Source organism: Amblyraja radiata, chromosome 25 (assembly GCF_010909765.2).
Source record: "Amblyraja radiata isolate CabotCenter1 chromosome 25, sAmbRad1.1.pri, whole genome shotgun sequence".
Lineage (NCBI taxonomy): Eukaryota > Metazoa > Chordata > Chondrichthyes > Rajiformes > Rajidae > Amblyraja > Amblyraja radiata.
The window spans coordinates 8,442,739-8,453,923 of NC_045980.1; positions in this window are offsets into that span (position 1 = coordinate 8,442,739).

Below are 11,185 nucleotides of genomic sequence, written 5' to 3' on the forward strand. Positions count from 1 at the left end.
GAATAAACTGTTCAGCTTAAGATATGCCAAAATTATGCTCTACTCAAACCTCCACCTAATTTCCTTTATGTGACATATTTTATCACAATTGACCCCCCTCTTTCAGTATTCTTATCCAACCTTCCCTTAACATCTTTATTTAATCTTCCCAATAAATAGTGAGTTCTATGTTCACACATTCAATGGAAGAATCTTTTTTTCCCCTCTGAATTCCCCACTGAAATCCTTCTTGATTTCTTTCTATAAATACATTTTGGAATTGCTCTTCCCTCATGGACATACTATCTCTTCATCTGAGAGTGACACAAAATGCTGGAGTAACTCAGCAGTTCAGGCAGCATCTCTAGAGAAAAGGAATAGGTGACATTTCTAGTCAAGAACCTCTGAAGAAACAGTAATTTCCAATCATACATTGAACCATAAACAGCTATTTTTTAGATTAGAGATACAGCATGGAAACAGGTCCTTCAGCCCACTGAGTCCACACCAATCATTGATCTGTTCACACTAGTTCTATGTTACCCTACATTCGTAAACACTCTTTACACACTAGAGGCACCTGACAGGCAAATTAACCTACAAATTCACGCCTTTGAGATTGTCCAGAGTAGGTGAATCGAGGACCAGAGGACATAAGTTTAAGATGAAGGGGAAAAGTTTTAATAGGAATCTGAGGTGTAACTTTTTCACACAAAGGATGGAACAAGGTGCCAGAAGAGGTAGTTGAAGCAGGGACTATCCCAATATTTAAGAAGCAGTTAGACAGGTAATGTTTGACAGGACAGGTTTGGAGGGATATGGGCCAAATGTGGGCAGGTGGGACTAATGTAGCTGGGACATGTTGGCCAGTGTGGGCAAGTTGAGCCGAAGGGCCTGTTTCCACTCTACGACTCTATGTGAGAAGAAACCAGACTACCTGGAGGAAACCCACATGGTCACGGGGAGGACGTGCAAACTCACACAGGCAGCATGCAAGGTCAGGTTTGAACTTGGTGCAATGAGGCAGCAGCTCTACCAGCTGAGCCACTATGTTGCACCTTCTGCAAAGAGGCAAAGCAACAGCAAATCCCAAAGTAAATAAGTTACAGGGCTAATTGCTTTGTACTTTATGTGCACGACAAACAAACTAAAAATATTAAATATGTCTAACATTGTGCCTGTCCAATATAATAACTTCTATTTATATAGTGCCTTTAATGTGGGATTTAAACCCAAGTGTTTCATAAAGCAAAACGATTAAAATGAAGGCTTGGAGAGTTAAAACAATTGAAAATTGATTTCTAAGCAGGTGGAAAGGGAAGAGTCAAAGAGATTTAGAAAAGATCTTTCGGATAAAAGCAGTTGAAAGCATTCCCAACAATGGTGGGAAATGAAATATAGATGAGAAGGAAGTGGGTTGGGTTGATAGAAGACCAGAGTCAAAGAACAAAAGCAATGAAACTAAACATTATAATAAAATATTTGCACTAAGCAGATGACTCATACGTTCTCGTGCAATTGTATGTTTTGCAAATTAGAGGCTCCAGCTGGGAAAAAGTGTGATGATAAATATTTATTCATTTATAATATTTAGATTTTATTTTGCAACTTTGTGCAACTGTAAAAACGACATCTGTGCAGTATCATTGTTACAATCAAGCCATAACCTGCCTGTGCCTATTTTGCTTCAGTAGAGAGAGAGCTTAACAAAAAATAATTTACATTGTGCTACTCGTGTGATGTGCCGACTTCTTGTGTTCCATGTCTGTACTTTTGTACAGTTGGGGGATTACTGTCCAATAACATCCTTGAAAAAGTCTTGCAGGTGCCATTTGGAAATATTTGCTTGTGCTAATTCAACAACTTACTTTGCTGTGACAAATGAAAACTTTAAAGTTTTCCCGGTTTAATAATCACAGAATACCTGAGAATACTTTAAAATTTTAGCTGTTAGACGTTGTAAAATATTCATTTCCTCAAGAAGTTGACTGCTTTATTTTAATGTCTTTTCATTAAAATGCTAATTTCCATTATGTGGTGAATGTGATTTCTACATCTCTAAGCAGGCCCTTTTTCATTCATATAATGAATCAATTGTTAAGGATGCGTATGGTAGATGGGTTTCATCTTATCAAAGATAAGGCCAAGTTTGGCAGTTTGGAATCTCCCCTACAACTCTCACCAACTTCTACAGATGAACCACAGAAAGCATTTAATCAGGATGCATCACAGCATTGTTTGGGAACAGCTCCATCCAGGACCGTAAGAAAATGTAATGAATTGTGGACGCAGCCCAGGAGATCACACAAACCAACCTCCCTTCTATTTATTTCCATTTATACCTCACACTACCTCAGCACAGCCAGCAGCATAATCAAGGTTGAGTCGCACCCTGGCCACTCCCTCCCCTCTCCCATCAGGCAAAAATATAGAAGTGTGAAAACGCACACCACCAGATTCTGGGACAGTTTCTTCCCAGCTGTTATCAGGCAATGGAATCATCCTACAACAACCAGAGAGCAGTGCTGAACTACTATCTACCTCTTTGATGACATTTGGACTATGGACTTTGCTGGCTTTACCTTGCACTAAATGTTATTCCCTTATCATGTATCTATACACTGTAATTATATTCAAGTATTGTCTTCCTGCTGATTGGTTAGCATGCAACAAAAAGCTTTTCACAGGACCTCGGTACACGTGACTGATACTGAAACATCTTTCTGAAATGATTTTTTTTAGGCATTTAAAGGATTGTTGATAATTAATTTGTTAGAAGGATGGGCATTAGGATGAAACAATGGGGGCTGGAATATACTCATTTCTAGCCAGCAATTCCAAACAGAGCGATTGGCTAAGTTCAATATTTTGTTCAGCTTGTTCCTACATTTTACATTGGCACATTACAACAACAAACTGGAGCTCAGATAGAATAGAATAGAATAGTTTCTTTATTGTCATTGTAACATGAACCATGTACAACGAAATTGTAAAATGTCAGCCAGTCAGTGCACCATTCAAACATTTCTAAAAGCTAACGATACATACAAGGTAAAATATTTAAAAAAGATAAACAACTAAAATAAATATCATAAAAATAGCACGCATAAACACCCAGCCCTACATCCTTCTGTCGATTTCACAGTCTCTTAGTATGTATCGCCCCTGCGTTCCTTGGCGGCTACATTTAGTGCCTTTATAGCAGTGGGGTAAAAACTGTTTTTAAGTCTGTTTGACCTTGTCCTTGTAGATCTGTACCGTCTGCCTGACGGTAACAGTTCAAACAGGGAGTGTCCGGGGTGGGAAATGTCCTTTATAATACTCTGGGATTTTTTGATGCAGCGGGAACTGTGTAAGTCCTCCAAGGTAAGGAGAGGGCAGCCGACAATCCTCTGGGCGTTGTCAATGGCCCTCTGGATCCCAGTGTATCTGACATCCCAGGGCACTGCAGAAACCAAGGGCCAAGCACAAAGTTCAGTTTAGTTTATTGTCACGTGTACCGAGGGACAGTGAAAAGTTTTTGTTGCTTGCAAACCAGCCAGCAGAAAGAAAGTACATGATTACAATCGAGCCGTTCACTGTGTACAGATACACAATAAGGGAATAACGTTTAGTGCAAGGTAAAACCAGTAAAGTCCAATCAAAGCTAGTCCAACGGTCCCTGATGAGGTTGATAGTAGTTCAGGACTGCTCTCTGGTTGCAGGAGGATGGTTCAGTTGCCTGATAGCAGCTGGGAAGAAACTGTCCCTGAATACGGAGATGTGCATTTTCACACTTCTATAACCTTTGCCCAATGGGAGAAAAGTTGTGGCACTTTGCATCTGACCCTACAGATGTAAGCCTGCAAGGGCTGTGCCATATGCATCACAATACAATTCTTTTCAATGAATTCAGTGACCTTGACTATAAAAGTAAGTGGTTGGTTGTTATGACTTTATCTGTTACCTAATTATATGGGTGATTGATGGTCAGCATGGACTCAGTGGGCTGAAGGACCTCTTTCCACGCAGTATCTTTCAGTCAATCATGAAATAATGATTTTACTTAATTTTTCTAACACTTACAGATGCTAGGAAGTAAACTTATTATTTTGTAACATTCTACTGAATTTGATGTTCTGACATTATCATGATCATAGACATTTAAAAGTAAATCTGGGGTCTGTGATAGCAGCGAGCTGTCAGATATCTACCAGGAAATGTGAACATGCTACCACTGTCCAAGGCCTACAAATCTGTACTCCATGTAATGGGATGGTTATGGCAACAAGGACACCACAGTGCCTCAAAGGTTCCAGCCAGCTACTGGACTAGCACAGGCAACAGTCTGGAACAAGCATGTCTGATGCATTTGAATATAGGAGTAGGTACACAGAGACCTGAGAGAGAAAATGTTAGTAGACTAAAGCGTTCAGGCATTGGCATATGCAACCTCTAACATGCGATTGGATTGCATGAGTATACCTACAAAATAGTTTAACTTAGTTTAGAAATACAGAGCGTAAACAGGCCCTTCGGCACACTGAGTCTACACCGAACAGTGATCGCCGCACATTATTACTATTCTATACACGCTGGGGACAATTTACATTTATACCATGCCAATTAAACTGCAAACCTGTACGTCTTTAGAGAGTGAGAGGAAGCTGAAGAACTCGGAGGAAACCCACGTGGTCATGGGGAGAATGTATAAACCCCGTACAGACAAGCACCCGTAGTCGGGATCAAACCCGGGTTTCTGCCGCTGTGAGCGTTGTAAGGCAGCAACGCTACCACTGCCCCACTATGCCGCCCCTATATAAGTGGTAAATACGATTGTTAAACCTCTCCTCCCCACAACTCCCTCAAAATGGATCTACAATATAATATAACAAAGTCCTCATTGTAAAGGAAGTAGAGCATAGGGTACTAAATATGCTTGGATGCTACATATAGATAAAATATACAAAAATGAAAATGTAGGGGATAGAACAATGTTGATTGAGATATCAAATAGAAAGAAACCACAATATTACTTTCTCCTTTCTTCTCCCCCCCCCACCCTACATCAGTCTGAAGAAGGGTTTTGTTGCCTATATCCTTCGCTTCATAGGTGCTGCTGCACCCGCTGAGTTTCTCCAGCACTTTTGTCTACATATTACTTGAAAAGGTTGTTATACATTAAAGGTCAAATATGAGATCTATTTAGTTAGAATGAAGATGACCAATTACTCTATTGGATCTAGATGAAACCAGAGAGCATATGGGGAAGACATGAAGAGGGGATATGAGGTCGACCTTCTGCACCAAGAGGATGGCACTGGTAAGTACTGGGAAATGCATTGCCTGGATATAGGAGTAGGTAGGCCCCATAGCAGGAGCGTCCACGTCGTGGGGCTGGAAACTGGAAGTATCCTGAGCTAATTCTGCTACCACCATCATCTATTGCGACAAGCGAAGGCTCCCACTGATTGTCACCGGAAGCTTGCGTCCTTTTCAGGACGGACGATGACAGCGAGGCCAACATTTGTAACAAGATGGACACGAAAAGAAGAAGAAGGAGTAGGTACACAGAGACCTGAGAGAGAAAATGTTAGTAGACTAAAGAGTTCAGGCATTGGCATATGCAACCTCTAACATGCGATTGGACTGCATGAGTATACCTACAAAATAGTTTAACTTAGTAATATCCAGATGAGTGCTTTAATCACCGTGACATAAAAGACTAGGCCAAGTTCTGGAATATGGGACTAATACAGAAGGATGACACAAAATGCTGGAGTAACTCAGCGGGACAGACTGCATCTCTGGAAAGAAGGAATGGGTGACATTTCGGTCGAGGCTCTCTTGGAGACAGAGGAGTTCAGTGTGTAGGAGATGGGTCAAAAGGCCTGATTCCATGATGTACAATTCTGTGACTCTTTAGCTGTGTTGCACCGTTAACAGAAACTTGATTGAGTTAGTTGATCAAACAAAGAAAGGGTTAATGAGGACAGTGATTGATTACGTGATTGTGGACATTCAAGAAGACATTTGGAATGGCACCACACTGTTAATGACATTAAAGAGATTGCATTGATAACAAAATTGTGTTTGAAAGCAAAAGCAATGGAGACGACAGTTTTTCTGATTAAATGGAAGAATCCAGGGAGGTTCCCTCCATGAGTGTGTAATTGTTTTCTTTATCTTTCTTGAGAACTAGAAGTTGTTTTAATGGAGCAAAATTCAGAGTGCTGGAGTAACTCAGCGGGTCAGGCAGCATCTGTGGAGGGATTGGACAGACAACGTTTTTGTTCAGGACAATTTGGACCCTGTCTATTCTCTCCACCGATATTGCCTAAGTTCCTCCAGCATTTTGTCTTTGGCTCAAAATTCCAGCAACTGAAATTTCTTGTGTCTTCATTTAAATGGAGCAATATTTCAAAATTTGAAGATAATATAAAACAAAGAAATATTTTCATCAAAATGACCGGTAATAATCAGCCTGAGAGGAACTGAAAAACTGGTAAAATATGCAGTGATTGGGCAATTGAAAGCAAGTGCTGAAAAGTGTGAAGTGATACATTTTGGTAAGAAAGGAAGAGACAATATGCAATTAATGGTGTCATTTTATAGGTTGGCTGGAAAGGAAGTGAACTGGTACATACAAGATATTGAAGATAGACACAAAATGCTGGAGTAACTCAGCGGGACAGGCAGCATCTCTGGAGAGAAGGAAAGGTTGACGTTTTGGGCCGGGACCCTCCTTCAGACTATTGAAGGTGGCAGAAGATAGACACAAAATGCTGGAGTAATTCAACGGGACAGGCAGCATCTCTGGAGAGAAGGAATGGGTAATGTTTGGGGTTGAGACCCTGAAAAAGCAACAAAGTTACAAACAACCACAATGAGCATTGGTGGGACCACATTATGGAAGCATGTGATGGCCCTGATTCATACTTACCTGGAATGGTATCTGAGTGTGAAATTAAAATTATGTGGCAACATCTGAGAGAATGAATTATTCTTATAAGAGCTAAGGTTAAGAGGAGATTTGATAGAAATGTAGAAAATCATACATGTTTAAAGAGTAAAGAAAAAAAATGCAAATGATACCTGAGAATCAGTCAGCGCAGGTCATAGATTTAAGGGTCAATGGTTATATAAGGAGGTGTTTTCTTAGAGCTGTTGTGTTCTAAAGTGTGTGGTCCGGAGGTGTGGTGGAAGTAAACTCTATGGTAGCATTCAAACAAAAATTGGATTAATAAATGAGAGCAAAAATAAAATGATCAGTCCATGGGGAAATGAGGGTTTGTCTGGCACTAATAAAGGACCTGCAGAAGTGGAATGGGCCAAATAGTCTTGTCTAATGGTACGTCAAACTGTAATTCAAATACTCTGAACTGTAAGAATCTACCCTAGCATGGAAGATGTGATTGAAGAGAAGAATGGCATTGACATGAATTTCCTCTGGCTTCTGTGGTTCTAATGATTCATAAAAATAATAAAGTTAGAGATCTTGGTGAAGACAGATTATTACAGCTAATGGAATGCAAGACTTTCTTGGCTTGTTTTATGTTGCTATATGGTAAAGACATTTACTACCATTCATTTTTGATGATTCCAGACAAATTGCAAATGTTTGCTTCAAATATGTGAATGATTTGTGTACATGCTAAATGTGTTTCTCAAAGGGAGCATTTCAGAGAAAGTTTAGTTGACTAATACCTGGAATAGGCAGGTTATATGAAGGGAAACATTAGTCTTCAACTAGAGTTTAGAAGAGTGACAATGACTTGATCGAAACACATGATCTCAAGAGGTCTTGGGAGAATGAATGAGCAGCAAATTCTTTTTCTGGTGAAAAAAATCAAGAACTAGGGGGTTGCTGTTTTAAAATAAGATGTGTCCACATCTGTGAAAAGGTAAATACATTTTCTCCATGGTCATGTGTCTGTGAAACTCTCTTGCTCAAAGGGCAATGAACAGTCTAAATATTTTTCAGACAAGGATAGACACATTTTGCATTAGCAAGGAATGAAAGATTATCGTGGTTAGGAATGCAGAGGTGAGGTGACAGTCAGATAAACGTTGATCACATTGAATGGTGGAACTGGCTCAAAGCCCAAGGGCTGATTCATACTACTACTTCTTTTGTGTGCAATGCATACTTAGAGCAGTTTTTCCTTCACTTGCCTTATCTTACGATGAAATGACATGGATGAGTTCTCACATTGTCTATCCATGCGATAATGCCAGTCAACTGCTAATATTTGTGAAGCTCAGCAGAGAGCTTTGGATCACACTCAGACAGTCATGAGTTTAATTCACATCCACTTACTTGTATAGGATTATTTTTTCCACTTCACGGTTGGGTTTGTCAGCAATGAACTGTGCAAAATAATGAAAGAAAGGAAGAACCTTGATTTATGTTATGCCTTCCTGGACCTCAGGTCATCCCCAAGTGCCTAAAGCCAATTAAATGCATTATTTAAATGTGGTCACTACATTGCAGTGTAGGAAGCGATACGTATCTTGACCAGAAAAAACTCTCAAAAATGTTACTACAAAAATAAAAGGATAGCACAGTGGCTCATCTGGCAGAACTGCTGTCTCACAGCACCAGAGACAACAGTTCTATCCTGACCTCGGGTGCTGTCTGTGTGGGGTTTGCATGCTCTCCCTATGACCATGTGGATTTCTGTCCAGTTTCCTCCTACATCCTAATGCCCCTGTCCCACTTAGGAAACCTGAACGGAAACCTCTGGAGACTTTGTGCCCCACCCAAGGTTTCCGTGCGGTTCCTGGAGGTTCCCGGAGGTTTTTGTCAGTCTCCCTACCTGCTTCCACTACCTGCAACCTCCGGCAACCACCTGCAACCTCTGGGAACCGCACGGAAACCTTGGGTGGGGCGCAAAGTCTCCAGAGGTTTCCGTTCAGGTTTCTTAAGTGGGACAGGGGCATAAATGTGCACTGGTTGCAGATTACTTTTGACGTTGCAAATTGCCCCTAGTACGTAGAGAGTGGATGTGAGGGTGGGATAACAAAGAACTAGTGTGAATGGGTGATCGATAGTTGGCATGGGGCTGAAAGGCCTATTTTCCATGATGTATCTTTCAATCAAACAAAAAACATTTTTCAGTTGATATTGGTTGAAGGACATGTTGATCAGGACAGCGAAGAGATGTCTCCTGCTATTATTTTTTTTTCCTCGTCCATCTGAAAGAGAACGGAAGATTTCAGTTGATCATTACATCCCTAGTAGTCATCCCTCTGCAGCTCTCAGAAGCCTGTGCAGTGTGGGCTAACAGGGGCAAGGACCTCAGTAATCATTAAGCATACAACTGTATTCAACTATGACGTGTGTATAATGGAGATCTGTTCATTGTTCCCACCCAAACACGGTCTAACTTTAATTTCTGAACACACCACAGTCAGCACTCAGTACTGAGCTAGACAGCAGCATTGATTTTTTAAGTAGTTTAGTCTATTATTGTCACGTGCACTGAGGACCAGTCAAAAGCTTTTGTCTGTGTGGTATCCAGTCAAAGAAAAGAATATATATACATGATTACAATCAATCCATCCAAACTACACAGATAAAAGGTAAAGAAGGGCACAACATCCAACGCAAGATAAAGTAGAATGAAATCTGATTAAAGATAGTTCAAAGGTCTCCAATGAGATAGATGGGAGGTCAGGACCGTACTCTAGCTGGAGAGGATTTCAGTTGATCATTACAACTGAATGATTGTGGTTCAATTGCCTGATCAGGGCTGGGAAGAAACTGTCCCTGAATCTTGAGGTACGCATTTTCTGTGCCTCTTGCCTAATGGGACAGGAGGGAAGAGTGCGTATTCAGGGTGAGCCTAGTCCTTTTAATTATGCCAGTGATCATGTGCTGAAGTCTTCATGGTACCATTAGGACCCACAAACGTCTGACTCAGAGACTAAAGTATGATTAATTGAGCTATCTTGGAAACTTGTTCTAATATTAATTCCTTGGGTGTGGATTTTGGTAGCAAAGCCAATATTTATAGTCTAATTGTTCTACCAAGGTTGCCTTGCACTGCCAGTTTGAACTGTCCGGTGGTAAAGGTACATTGGCAGAACATTATGAGATGCTTAGCTGCTCTGGTCTTTATGATAGAAAGTTTAGGAATACTATTGAATAGGCCTTTGTGAGTTGCTGAATGTTCCATAAAGAAGGAGCACAGTTTACCAATCTTATGTCTGGTGGAAGGAGTGAATGTTGGAGATGATGGATGAGGTGCCTGTGAATTCAATTGTTTTTCTGAGTCAAAATGTGGGCTATGCAAATAGAACGTCTGACGAGTCACAGCCTCTGACCAGCTCTTCAGTAAGACCCTGTATCAGTAAGACCAAGCAGAGACTAGGTAAATGCTGAACATTTACGCTCTGGGTCAGCACAAGATCCCGGTTGTTAGCTAATTCAATTCCCCTTCCCATTCCCATAATGACCTGTTTATCTTCGGACTCCTCCTTTGCCTAAAGCATGATGTCAAGACCAATTCTGCACATAATCGATATTCCTTCAATTTTCAATCCCTACATATCCAAATGCCTCTTAAATGCCACTATCTTTCTGCCTACACAACCAGCCCTGGTAATGCATTCCAAGCACCCATCATTCTACGAGTAAAAATCTTGCCTGCATATCTTCAAATTATTTAATATTTCCATTCTGGCAGAAAGACTCTGATGATCTGCCCAATCTATGGGTCTCATAATTTTATAAACTTGTATCAGATTTCCCCTCAACCTCTGGCGTTCTTGAGAAGACAATCCAAGTCTGTCCAAACTCCCCTTATGGCTAACACCTTCTCATCTAGATATCATTCTGGAAAACCACCTCTGCACCATTTCCAAAGCCTCCAGATCCTTTCTGTTTTGGGGTGCATGCAATACTTCATCATCATTAGCGACGTTTTCCAATGGGAACGGTGACGGACGCACCACACATCTTTGTCCTCCTTGCGGACTTCCGCCGCTGGGTATAGGTGTTTGGTGTGTGTGCTTTATCATCATTCCTTATAATTCTATGTACGACAGTGATCGAAACTTCTACTGTAGTGTGGATGGCCGTTGGCTCGCAAGAAGCTCATCCGCCCTTTGACAGGTCTTGTTTTTGGTCCTGCTGGGGGTCCGCAGCCCCCTCCTCACCTGGCAAACCAGGTGGGGGAGACGGTTTCATCGCTGACTATCCAACCATGGAGCAGGTAGCACG